The following is a 13,455-nucleotide window of genomic DNA, read 5'->3' on the forward strand; positions in this document are numbered from 1 at the left end:
TAGCCAGCCAGGCTCTTCTGTCAATGGAATTCTCCAGGCAAGAATTCTGGAGTGGGTTGCCATTTCCCTCTCCAGGGGTTCTTCCCGACCCGGGATCGAACCTGAGTCTCCTGCATTGCAGGCAGGTTCTTTACTCTCTGAGCCACCAGGGAAGCCCTGGAAAAGTATACTTAATTGGAAATTGGAGATAACTACAGTGAGAAGTCTTTTATGATTGAAATAGGTGAATTTTAGGTAAATATCACCAAGTGTAAATCCACACTGTATATCTTACATTTACAGACACTTTCATCTTCAGGAACTTTGGCAGAGAAGAAATAGATTTTGAAAAGATGTAAGTACATTCAGGGAGATGGCAGATTACATGAAGAAAGTTGGAGTGGCTGCCAGGGTACACCCCAGACTCCTGAGGGTGGTGTGTGGGATGCTTTGTTTTGTTGGGAGGGAGTGGGGACCTGTCCCAACTTGGCATTCAAAGCACCACCTCCCACAAGGCAGCTCCAGGCACCCAATTATGAGATCCTATCTGGTCTTTGCAGTCAGCAAAGTACTCTCCCTGTTGCCCTGTTGGGCTCCTGAGAGCAGTTCCCGTTGTCCCTGCTGCCAAAGGACCAACCAAAGCCATGTGCCCCTGGGGTGTGCTAACATTCTTTCACTCCAGCAGGTTATTGGCAGCAGGGCTGGAAAATGATTAAGTAAAATTGGCTGGGAATCTAAAGCAGAACAGCCTCCCAAAGAAAAGTTCTTGAGTTCAGATTTCATATCTTCTTTTGAATACACTTAATTCACCTGGCCTGTGATGGGCCAGGCACTGTGTTAGCAGCTGGGGCTTGAGAAGTAGATACAGGAAGCTTGGCGCCCAATGCTGAAGATGGGACATGCTCAAATACTTAGGGCCTGAGTGGTAGGTGCTGTGTTAAGAAGGGTGTCTAGTGAAGGGTGTCTGGTGCTGAGGGAGCAGCCGGGATCAGCACTTCTGCAGAGCTGTAGTAAACGTGACCAGGGAATGGCACCAAGGGAAGCCAGGGGTGGTTTGTTCAGATCCCTGCTCCACAGTGTCTCCCCCAGAGATAGGATCGGGAGTTGGGCAAGAAAGAGTCACTCTGGATAGAAGAGTCATGGCTGTGCCTAAGTTCTGACCTGCAGCCAATACATACTTCCATTAGAGAGTCCAGTTAAAGGTGATATTGACAAGACAGTATCTAAACTTGTTACTGGGAATAAAAAAGGCCAGTGATACTTGTGGAGCTAAAAACAAAAGGAACACTTCTTTCCTTGATAGTTTTACTACTGTACAGTCTTTTAAAAATTATACACATGAACTGTCTAATTTTAACTGTAATCCTGTTTTACCCCCTTTTTAAAGAACTTTTTAGAATTCTAAAATTTTTTTAGAATCACTGCCTGCCTCTGTGCAGTCCATGTTGACAACTTGTTGCTCGTGGGCGTGTGGGTGCTCAGTCGCTTCAGTCGTGACTCTTTGTGACCCTATGGACTGTAGTCTGCCAGGCTCCCCTGTCCACAGGATTTTCCAGGCAAGAATTCTGGAGTGGGTTGCCGTGCAACCCAAGGGGTGGGACCCACATCTCCTGCATTGCAGGGGGTTCTTTACTCACTGAGCCATCTGGGAAGCCCTTGTTGCTCATACACAAACACATTTGTGAATGTACATCATGTGTAGGAATTTTAGGGGTCATTGCTTAACAAATACAAGGTCATTTTATATAGCTTTCTATTAATGCTCTTCTCATTTAAGAATACTTCATCAATAACTTCCTTCTTTTTTGCACTTACTTAATTTTAAAAGGAATAGCTGCTAAACTTTTATCCAATGCCTTTATTTTTTCTCAAAATGCATTTATTGGTATGGTTCTGGTTTTTTTTTTTTTTTTTTTCACATTTAATTTGTTGACGAGGTAGATTTCATTGATTTCCTGGTACTGAGAGTCCCTTACTTCCCTGGAATACATCCAGGTTGGTCTCTCTGATAGATGGCTGAATTCTGTTGTTTGCTGGTGTTAGTTCAGAGTTTCTGTAACTAACCCATCATAAGCCAAATTTGTTCATTGTTTACCCCTCTTATCTCTCTCAGGTGTGGGTATTAAAACCATCTGCAGCTTGATAAAATGAATTGGTTTATTGTTTAATTGCTTGCTGCCATTCAGCGGTGTAAATATGTGTCAGATACAACTCAGCTGTGAACCTGTCTGGTCCTCCTACTTCTGAATTTACCACATCTTGAATCATTTTGATGATTTATGTTTTCCTAGGAAATCATCTATTTTTCCTAGTCTTAAATGCAAAATTCCATGCAATTTTGAAAAATGGTTCTTTTTGATTTGCTTTTATAATCTGTACTTGCTTTTATGTGTCTGTTCTCAGTCTGGTCTTCTGGGTCTGCACATCCTCTCTCCCCTAGCTCCTCCTTTCCTTCTGCCCTTTCCTTCAGTTTCTCCACCGTTTCTCTCCCCTGTCACCCATCTTCTCTGTCTTACCCTTAATTGGGCCTGTGAGGTGTCTTTCTATATTGTTGGTCTTTTCAAAGAATTAGCTTTGAGGGAATTCCCTGGTGGTCCAGTGGTTAGAGGGCCCAAGTTCTACCCTTGGTTGGGGAACTAAGATCCCAAATGCTGCACAGTGTGGGAAAAAAAATAAATTAGCTTTTGAGTTGTCCCTGTAATTTTTTTAATTTAAAAATTTACCTTTGTTATAACTTCTTTCTTTTCATTTATTGAACTGTCTTTTTATAATTGGTTTAGGTGGTTTCTTCTCATTTAAACCTCATGGTTTCTTCTCATTTAAAAAAATCTCTAGTGTTGAAGGCATTTGACACTGAAATCTCCTTAGAGTGTACCTTCTGGTGTATTCTGTAAGTTTTAATATGAAGTATTGTCTTTCTGTTGCTTTCAAGGTTTATTTCAAGTTCTCCTTTTAATTTCTCTTTGATCTAAGTGTATATTTCTTAATTTATTAGTAGTCAAGGTTTTTTTGTTACTTGATCATTTAATTCCTTATTGGATTGTGGTCAAAGAACTGTCCTTTAAATCTTTAATTTGAAAGGTTTGTAAAGGTTTTCTTTCTTGCCAAATATCAAATTAATCTTTACAAATGTGGCATACAGAGGTAATAAAAAATGTATGTTTTTAATTTGAGGGAAATAAGGGTGTCTGTTTCCCTATCATCTGTGTGTGTGTGTGTTTTTCCTGGCAAGTAGATATTCCCATGTGAAGAGCTGAATTTTTACCAGGTGCTTGCATTTTTAAGTCTTTGTCTGCCATGTTATTTGGTGCATGTTTACTTAACACCTTTTATATCTCCCCACTAAGCTGCACCTTTAATAACACCCCTCTTCCTCTTGCCTTAATTTTAAGTCCAGATTGTTTGCTGTTAGTTTTGTCTTTTCTGCTTTCTCCTCCTTGGCATATTGCCTGCTGTCTTCCTTGCCTGGTGTGTTCTTCCCAACCCCATCTGCCTGTGTTTCATGAACAGCGTATAGGTGGACATATATTTTGACACAACATGATAGACTCTTTAGTTGGAGAAATCAATCTGTACACACTTAAATCATGGCAAACAAGCATCACTTTCATTCCTTCAGTATTATTCAGTCCACTTTTTTCTTTCCCTTTTCCTCATGTTTGGTGTTTTGATCAAGTTGTTTATTTTTTTACGCATAGAAATTCTTTGCATTTTGGGGTAAGAGCTTTACTGAGGTAAATTCACAGGTCATACAATTTACCTGTTTTTATGTGTACAGTTTAGTGGAGCTTCATATGTTTCCAATTTGTATAAACGGTCAGTTTTAGAACATTTGAATCATCCCCAAAGGAAACCTGGCCTTCGGCAACTACGAATTTACTTTCTGTCTCTGGGATTTGCCTATTCTGGAAATTGCATGGAAATGAAATCCTACAGTATGTGTGACTTGTGACTAGTTTCTTTCAATTAGTGTAATGTTTCCAATGTTTACTCACCAGTTGATGATCATGTGGGCTGTTTTCACTCTTTTGCTGTTATGTTGTTGTGCTGTAATGTTCAGTTGCTCGGTCGTGTCTGACTCTTTGTGACTCCATGGGCTGCAACACACCAGGCTTCCCTGCCCTTCACTGTCTCCTGGAGTATGCTCAAACTCGTGTCCGTTGAGTCAATGGTGTCATCCAACCAGCTCACCCTCTGTTGCCACCTTCTCCTCTTGCCCTCCATCTTTCCAAGCATCAGGAGTTTTTCCAGTGAGTTTGCTTTTTGCATCAGGTGGCCAAAGTATTAGAGTTTCAGCTTCAGCATCAGTCCTTTCAGTGAATATTCAGGGTTGCTTTCTTTTAGGATGGACTGATTTGATTTCCTTGCTGTCCAAATGAAAGTGAAAGTCACTCAGTCATGTCTGACTCTTTGCAATCCCATGGACTGTAGTCTGCCATGCTTCTCTGTCCATGGAATTCTTCAGGCAAAAGTACTGAAGGTAGGTAGCCATTCCCTTCTCCAGGATATTGTCTCAACCCAGGGCTCGAACCCAAGTCTCCCACACTGCAGGTGGATTCTTTACTGTCTGAGCCACCAGGGAAGCCTTGCTGTCCAAGGAATTCTCAAGAGTCTTCTCAAGCACCACAATTTGAAAGCATCAGTTCTTCCGTGCTCAGCCTTTTTTATAGTCCAACTCTCACATACATACATAACTACCGGAAAAACCGTAGCTTTGACTTTATGGACCTTTGTCGGCAAAGTGATGTCTGCTTTTTAATACGCTGTCTAGGTTTGTCATAGCTTTCCTTCCAAGGAGCAAGCATCTTTTAATTTCATGGCTGCAGTCATAGTCCACAGTGATTTTGGAGCCCAAGAAAATAAAGTCTGTCACTGTTTCCATTGTTTCCCCATCTATTTGCCATGAAGTGATGGGACCAGATGCCATGATCTTTGCTTTTGAATGTTGAATTTTAAGCCAACTTTTTCACTCTCTTTCACATTTATCAAGAGGCTCTTTAGTTCCTCTTGGCTTTCTGCCATTAGGGTGGTGTCGTCTGCATATCACAGCAATCTTGATTCCAGCTTGTGCTTCATCTAGCCCGGCATTTCACATAATGTACTCTGATATAAGTTAAATAAGCAGAGTGACAATATATACGCTTGACGCACTCCTTTCCCAATTTTGAACCAGTTCATTGTTCCATGTCCGGTTCTGTTGCTTCTTGACTTGTTTACAGGTTTCTCAGGAGGCAGATAAGCTGGTCCAGTATTCCCATCTCTTGAAGAATTTTCCACGGATTGTTTGATCCACACAGTCAAAGGCTTTAGTGTAGTCAGTGAAGCAGATGTTTTTTTTGAACTCTCTTGATTTTTCTGTGCTCCAACGGATGTTGGCAATTTTATCTCTGGTTCCTCTGCCTTTTCTAAATCCAGCTTGTACATCTGGAAGTTCTCAGTTCATGTACTGTTGAAGCCTCGCTTGAAGGATTTTGAGCACTACCTTGCTAGCATGTGAAGCGAGATCAATTGTGGTAGTTTGCTGTTATGAATAAAGCCAAAACCTTCATGTACAAGTTTTAGTGTGGACATAGTTTTCATTTTTCTTGGGTACGTCTCTAGGAGTGGAATTGCTGGGTCGCATGATAACTCTGTTTAGCTTTCTGAGGAACTGACAAAATGTTTTACAAGGTGGGTACCTGTTAACAATGCATGTGAGTTTCAATTTCTCCACATTCTCATCAGCATTTGTTTTTTTTGGTTTTTGGTAGTAGCCATGCTAATGAATGGGAGGTGGTATTTCATTGTGGTTTTGATTTGCTTTTCCCTGATGATTGGTGATGTTGAGCATCTTTTCAGGTGCTTACTGCTGTTTATGCATTTGTGAGTTGGAGAGACGTTTGTTCACATTTTTTGCCCATTTTGTCCAAATGGCTAAACAGTTGCCTAAGGCAGGGTTGAAGCCAATTGTAGAATGAACTTCTAGGATAAAGATTCAGTCTGAAGTTTTGTTTTTTAAAACAATGCATTTGTTAAATTTGTAAATTTAACAAATTAAATTTGTTAAAAATTTTAGGTGTCAGGATACTGGGGATTGACAGTGTAGTACAGGAATAGTAATTTTATATTCTGGGCAACTCTCCTGTACCTGAAGCTGTGCCCCTAAACACTTGTGAAATGAAGAGATATTTGCTTCCTGTTGAGCTGGGGCAGTGCCAGAGTGGTTGTGTCTCCAGCGCAGGGACTTAGGTCATGACAGTGCACCTTCCTTCTTGTATAAGTAGTAGCTCTTGAAGGTAAAGACGTGCTACCTTCTGTCATCTCCTGGACTTAAGAACTTGGTCAGTCCGTGAGATGATGCCACGTCATTGACAAAACCTCGTGAACTAAACCCTTGGTTTGCTGCTTACAGTATTCTCTTGAGTAGTTTTTAGGAGTAAACTTCAGCTTTTGCCTCACTTGTAATTTTTACTTCTATTATTTCTGACTGTAGTTGCTACTACTTCCAGCTGTCACTTGAGGAAAAACTAGGAATGTAGCAGTGGACCAGTGTGGGTTTTTTCATGATGAGAAATCATTTCTTAATTTCTGCTGCACTTCAGATTTTGGTATGTGAGGATGTGAGCATGGATTTTGGCATCTTCCTGAAGAAATGATTTGTATCATGAAAGGAACGCTTGCCACACATAAATACAGGGGGAAAAATCTCGAGTATCATATTTTCCAGGAGGAACTTCACAAGGATTCATAGTTTGGGATTCAACAGTTCTTTATCTTCTATTAATAACTACTCAAAATAATAGTTACCATATGGTAATCATTTCACAGCCACTTTGAGTGTAGCATTAGTTTCCATAGACTTAAAACTGCAAGAAATTGCACTCTTAAATGGCATTGTTGTAAGGTAATTTTAAAACTTGGCTGATAGAAACAAAATTTTTCTGTACCACTTTCTTTTCTTAGTACTGTATTATTTTTAATAGATTGAAAGTGATTTATTGTGGATGTTGTCATGAAAGATTGTGGAATTTTTAATTAAGGATTGTTCCTGAATTTTTAAGCTGGCAGAGTTCACTTTGTGATTTTAATACATCTTCCTTAGGTGAGAAATTCCCAAATAAAGAGTTTTTCTTGGAATATTCATAGCCTGAATGAAATTGAATGATTATAAATTTACGTTAAATTCTTAAGGGCTGTTTTCTTTAGTCTTATGAAAGCTAATGCATGAAATAATTCTACAAAGATTACGATATAATCCAAACTTTTTCTGCCTTCCATCATTACTTCAGCTTTATGAGTATTAGTTCTAAAGGATAAAAATTTTTTTCTAAGTTATCAAGTCTGCTGCTAAGTCGCTTCAGTCGTGTCCGACTCTGTGCGACCCCATAGACGGCAGCCCACCAGGCTCCCCGTCCCTGGGATTCTCCAGGCAAGAACACTGGAGTGGGTTGCCATTGCTTTCTCCAGTGCATGAAAGTGAAAAGTGAAAGTGAAGTCACTCAGTCATGTCCGACTCTTAGCGACCCCATGGACTGCTGCCCACCAGGATTTTCCAGGCAAGAGTACTGGAGTGGGGTGCTATTGCCTTCTCCGAAGTTATCAAGACTATATAGTTGTAATATTTGTGTTAACTGTCATTCTGTTCCTTGATTTAAGTATTTGGAAGCTCTTAACCTTACTACATTTTGATTATAAAATTGTCAGCCGTTCTGATCTTTAATTATTACAACACTTTACTCTTGTACTAATAATTTACATTTATACTTATAGAATTTCACTATAGAAAGCACATAAGTTTATATTTTCAATCTGAGTTACATCTAGAATGCTTAATTGTAGTAAAAGTGACTCAGACATTAATAACAAATCTGAATTGCATGTCCTGTGCATGTGACTGAGATGATTACACTGCTTAGGCATGGTGAGAACCTACACAACTAAATGACATTGACCACTCATTACTTCAGAGGTGTCAGAAATGACATTGAAGCAGGCATCAGCCTTCAGCCTTGCCAAGGCCAAGACCATTTATTTAGCTCTGTAGTCATCAGTTTTCTCTGTTTTTCACTTCATGGAATCTTGGTTCTGGTCCAGTTGTTGTTAGAACTTTTCCTTCCTTGTGTTTCTCTGCTGTGGTATGTGGCGCCTGGCAGTATATACTCTGAATTCTTATTTTCAAAGACCTTTATTTTATCTCAGTAGCTGAGGAGCCTCTATCTTGATGCCTGGGGGACTGTTTTCAAGTCCTTTGGGCCCAGACGTTATCCCACCATCCAGGCAGCTCTGATGTCCACAGCCAGTCTGTGTCTATCTCCATATTCTGTTTCCTTTTTAGGTATGAGTTTGTTCTGCCCAGAGAATAGTCTTTTTTCTTTTTCTTTATCCTTAGATTCAGAAACTTTGGTAGCATATGGCTCTTGTCTTATGACTTATGTCCAGAGCTGGGTGCCCTATACTGCCTGTCCTTCATCTGTCCTTTTCTCTCTCTCTCTCTCTCTGTCTTAGGATGTATTTTGGAAGTCTTACAGCTTGTCCCCTATGCTTTTCATTTCTTCCTACTTATGGTCTCTGCTTTATTTCTTGGACCTGATCTTCTGAATCAGTGACTTGAGAATGATTCAAGAATTATCTGTGATCACCTTCTTCTCTTTGATGAGTTATTTAGTTGGGAAATCTTGTTTTATAGGAAATCTTTTTTCTCCCCTGTGTGTGTTGCTGTTGTATCTCATTGAGGGCTGTTATTACCATTTTAATTAAAATTCAAGTTGGCATCTGCATCTTCCAGCAGCTCTGTCTCCCCGGGTGAGTATTCTGTTTATTCTGAACCACTGTACTCCCTGTGCTGAGACCCTTGGAAGGGGGTTGTCTCTCTCTGTGGGCTTATGGGCCTTGGTGTGTGGACTCCCTGAGGAGCTGGCAGGCCTGGGTGGTGGAGAGAAGGCAGCCCCACCATGTCCACAGCTGATACCCGCAGTACCTCCACCTTGTTCTCTCAGGCTCAGGGGCAGGCAGCGTCACCTGCTTTCCAGCTGTTTCTCTGCCTCTGGAAGCTGAGAATCTAGATGAGCACACAGGCAAGGCTGACCTTCCTCCTGGGTCCACAGATGTTCTCAGGCCTCCTGTACCTGGGACTCTGGGGCGGTCTTTCCAGCTTAAGAAAGAAAAAAGGAGGAGGCAGGCCCGCCTCCACCAGGAGCCTGTGGTTCTCCGTGAGGGAGAGGCAGAGTGGGGACAGGTAGGGCAGAGTTGGAGTTACACCATCTCCTTTCAAAGAGAAACATGGAAGACTGTCTCAAGGAAAAGAATGAAGGTTCCCTGGGTAGCATTTAAATTATTTTCTTACACGCTTGGATAAGGATTGTTATCCCCACTATACAGATGAAACTGGCTTCGGGAGTTGAAGTTACTTACCCCATAAGCAGCAGTGCTGGAAGCAGGGTTTCACTCGGCCACTGGGTCTCTCTCCTCGAGAGCAGGCCTGGCCCGCAGTGAGCCCGCACTGGAATATGGGCTCTTCCTGTCCTGCACTGCTCTGCGTCCTCACAGTTATCAACCTGTGGGTGCTTTGGGGGAAACAGTGGAGAGGTGGTTGGCTTTCCCATGAGACAGCTGTTCAGAGCTTCCGTTCCTCAAACTTTCTAACAGGTGCCTGGTCTGGTAGTCGCTTGGATGAAGATAAGAAACCATTATGGGGAGGAGTCTCCCTGAAGAACATCATAAATGTTCTTGCTGGCATAAAAGGCTTTTAGGATAGCTTAAAATTATTTTGACCTATTTTCTATACTTTCCATGTGGAGATGAAAAGATCAGCTCCTCAGAGTCAAGAGGAGGTAGCCACGGTTTTCTGGTCCTGGCTTGGTTGGGTTCAGTGACCTTCAGCCAACCTGTGAGTCACCATCTGTCATGTGGCTTATCAGATGCCTAAGTACTTTCTGGTTTAATGTTGGTTGAAGTTTGAAAGTGTAAAGAATTTTTCAGTCAAAATTCCCAAGTTTGCTTTGAATCCAGCCAAATTTTGAGTTCTCAGACTTCCCATCTCCAGTAATTCACTTGGCAACCTAAATTAATCTGAGCCTCAGTTTTCTAATCTGTGACATGGAGACACAGGAGATCCTTAGATCCTCCTGGGAAGGGATAACATGTTTGTAAAGTGTCTGCGTCTCACCCTTAGCAAGTCCCTCCTACCCTCAACCTCTGTCCCCTGAACCCTTCCTGGGCCTTTCTTAAGGGCAAAGAGGAGAAACGCTGGGCCACGTGGGCAGCTTCTGTGGGCCCCCCAGGCTCACTTCCTCTTGGGCGACTACTCATGTGTGCATGTGGATGTCAGTTTCACTTAGAATCAGTTCACCTGGACTGTATTGCTCACGAGAACTGTGATTGTAGAATATATTTAGGAAAACTTGGCACAAACATGTCTTTTTTCAGCAAAGACTGGGAATGTCTGAGGATTCAGAGGTTTTGGCTGAACGCAGAGGCAGACACCCCCACCTCCATCGCTCCTAACAAGCGCTGTGTTGGCAGGGGTCCTGCTCTCTTACAGTTCCAGCTCCTGGTCCCTTCTTCCCCAGACCCCTCTGTATCATGCTCCTGTCCAGGTTGCCTCTCCTGCCTCAAGGTGCTAGCACCATTTGCTGCCTGGACACTGCTGCGTGAGCAGCGGGAGTGACACAGGCACAGCTCTGTGGGTGCCACCCAGGAGCCCATGCAGCTGGGGGGACAGGCAGTGGCTGGAGGGAGTGAGTGCAGCCAGGCACCTCTAGTTTGGGAGACACTGGGCCAGCAGAAACCCTGGATCAGAAGATGAGGAAGCATGGAACCTGGTTATTTATGCTGGCTCATTTTCAGAGTTTCTTTAACCCTCAGGAAGTCAGGGGAGAGTGAAACTTTATAAACTTTTCCTTCTGGATCTGGCTGTTGTCTCCATGTTCAGAAGGAAAATACCCAATGCTGAATCCGGGCAGCTCCCTAGCATGACTGTGGCAGCCCCCCGGCTCTGAGGAGCCTCTCCCACCCCCATGGCTCCGCTCTGCCTTTGATCTTGGCCTGTGGAGGGTCTGCTGCTCTTCCTTCTCTCCCCAGGTCGGGGGCATTGAGGTCCTGCACATGACCAGCCGGCAGTCCCCTGTGACAAGAGCCACGTCAGTGCCGGCAAGCCATCACTCAGCTCCTACTGCATTCTGAGGACTGTGTGTTCTCATACCCCGCAGGCTGTGAGCAGGGCCATGTCTTGTGGGCTTGCCTGCACCCCACAGTGGGGGAGGGCTAGAGCCGAGGGTGGCCTGTGACCCAGGGCCTAGGCCAGCATCCTTTCCTCACACCACACAACCTCCCTGAAGGTGGATGTGGCACATTCCTGCCCAGCAGTCTGAATGGGGCCGTCCGTGCTGATAGCCATTAGGTATCAGGTGGGAGGGCCAGAGTGACTACTGAAGGGGACAGTGTGCTTCCCAGGTAACTGCAGCCAACACACGCCTCTCAGGTGATGATGGAATTGCCTGGCTTCCATGTCTGCAGAACCCCAACCTTATCACTTGGTAGCCAAGCGACCCCTCCATGTATGCAGTGGAGGCCCCTCAGCCTGCCTGGCGTGTACAGCGTTTGGAAGGCCCCTTCCATGGTGCCTTGTATGTACAGGGTACCGGCGAGTGTTGGCCCTTTTCCCGCTCCTGGTCTCCTGTGGCCATGCGGTGGACGATGAAGTAAGCAAGTGTTTATTGACCACATTTCTGCCTCAGTCACTGTTGTAGGCTCTTAGGAATTCATCAGATTCCTGTCTGTGTGAGATACACATTCTTGAAGGGGACACAGATAATTAGCAATAATCAGGACAGATATATAGCATGCTAGAATGAAGGCATTGGGAAAGATAGAGTGGACAGGATTAGGTGACTTGGGGGTGCTGGAGAGGGGCAGGGGTCTGCTGCACAGGGTGGAAAAGAAAGGTCCCATTGAGAAGTTGAGTTCTGAGCAGAGGTGAGGGACAGGGATACCCTTCCCATGGAGGAGGGGAGTGGCCAGTGTAAGGCCCAAGGTTGAAGTGTGCCTGCAGGGGAGGAAGCCCAGGGGCTGAGAGCAAGTTGGGGGACGGTTCCAGAGGGAGGGAGTGGAGATGGATCACATGGGGACTCACTGACCTTCATAGGGGCATGGCTCTAACTGTGAGTGAGACCAGGAGCCTTTGGGGTGTTTTTAGCAGAGTAGCCTGGCCTGGCATTACTTTCAAAGAGATGCTTTGGGGTAGGTGTAGTATCTGGCCACGTGGGAACGTGACAAGAGGTGGTAGAGGGTGGAGGCCATGCGCTCTTCAGATTCTGGATATGTCTGGAAGTTAGAACCGGCTTTGTGCCTTGGTGGATTGAATGATCTGACCTTGGGGGCTGAGTGTTGGAGGAATCGCCAGCAGTGTTGACAGAAGAAAGATCATTCCCCCAAACTTGCCTTGGTGTTGGTGCAGCTGCCATAAGCAGGGTCTCCTGGCGGCCTTCAGTCGTGTCCCCTCTGCCTCCTGTGGGTCATCATTAACATTGTTGTTACTGGGGATGGCGTTCATAACAGCCATCTGAGGATCAGAGAACAAGGCCTGGTGTACGTTGGCTGTTATGGGTGAGTTTCTAGGTGTCAAGGAGGTGGGCTTGACCGTTTCCTCTATTAGATGAGCCATATGTCAGCATCGCTGGGCCCATGGGAGGGGCCGTGGGAGAGGGGCCAGAGTGAGGGATTCTCCCTGCTGGGGCCCCTCCTGAGAAGACTGGGCCCCCAGGCATCCCCTGCAGGACCTCCTGCTCTCTGAGTAGTTGGCACCTGAGAACATGCTGAGAGGGCATCAGCAAAGCTGGGAGGGCTGTCCTCTTGGAGGAGGATTGCCAGACAGAACACAGGAGGCCAATTCAACTTGAATTTCAGATAAATCGTTGTTCATTTTTTAGTAGCAATTTCCCCCAACTATTGCATGGGCTATACTTGTATGAAAAAATTACTGTGTTTTATCTGAAATTCAAAGTGAACTAGGCATCCTATATTTAAATTTGCTAAATCTGTCTACCCTCTCTTGGTGTGTCCTTGCTAATTAGTGAAGTGCACCTTTGTAACCTGTCAGGGTTGCCAAGTAACAGAATTGACTTTGAAAGAGTCATTAATTTTGTGGGGAGAAGGTTCTGTGTGTTCTTGGATCGGTCTTTCCCCATCGTCTAGCAGAGAATCAGGCCTCATCTCAAGCTTTCATCAGAGCCCTGTGCAGCCTGCCCTTCCTCTTCTGTTTCTGCAACAGATTGGTGCTGGGGGACTCCCTGGTGGCCCACTGCTGGGGGTTAAATCCTCCTGGATGAGGCTGTGCTCAGGACTGAGGCACAAGGGCTTCGGCCCCAGGAAATCCAGGACTGGGAGTCCTGGGAGTGGAGTTGGGTGCTGGGGCACAAAGGCCATAGGCTGGCTCTGCCCTCTGAGGGCTTATGGTCTGTACTCCTGGGAGACGTCTGATTCCAGTCCTGTCCTGAGCTC

The 13,455-nt window shown here is 44.5% G+C and overlaps 1 protein-coding gene across 1 annotated transcript in view; it reads left to right on the forward strand.

The window, feature by feature from the left end:
- PGBD5 (piggyBac transposable element derived 5) overlaps positions 1 to 13,455 on the forward strand; it is a 98,447-nt gene that overhangs the window by 11,083 nt on the left and 73,909 nt on the right. The window lies entirely within an intron of this gene.

This window comes from Bos grunniens, chromosome 28 (genome assembly GCF_055505025.1).
Source record: "Bos grunniens cultivar Pamir isolate PY7600 chromosome 28, Bosgru_T2T1.0, whole genome shotgun sequence".
Classification (NCBI taxonomy): domain Eukaryota; kingdom Metazoa; phylum Chordata; class Mammalia; order Artiodactyla; family Bovidae; genus Bos; species Bos grunniens.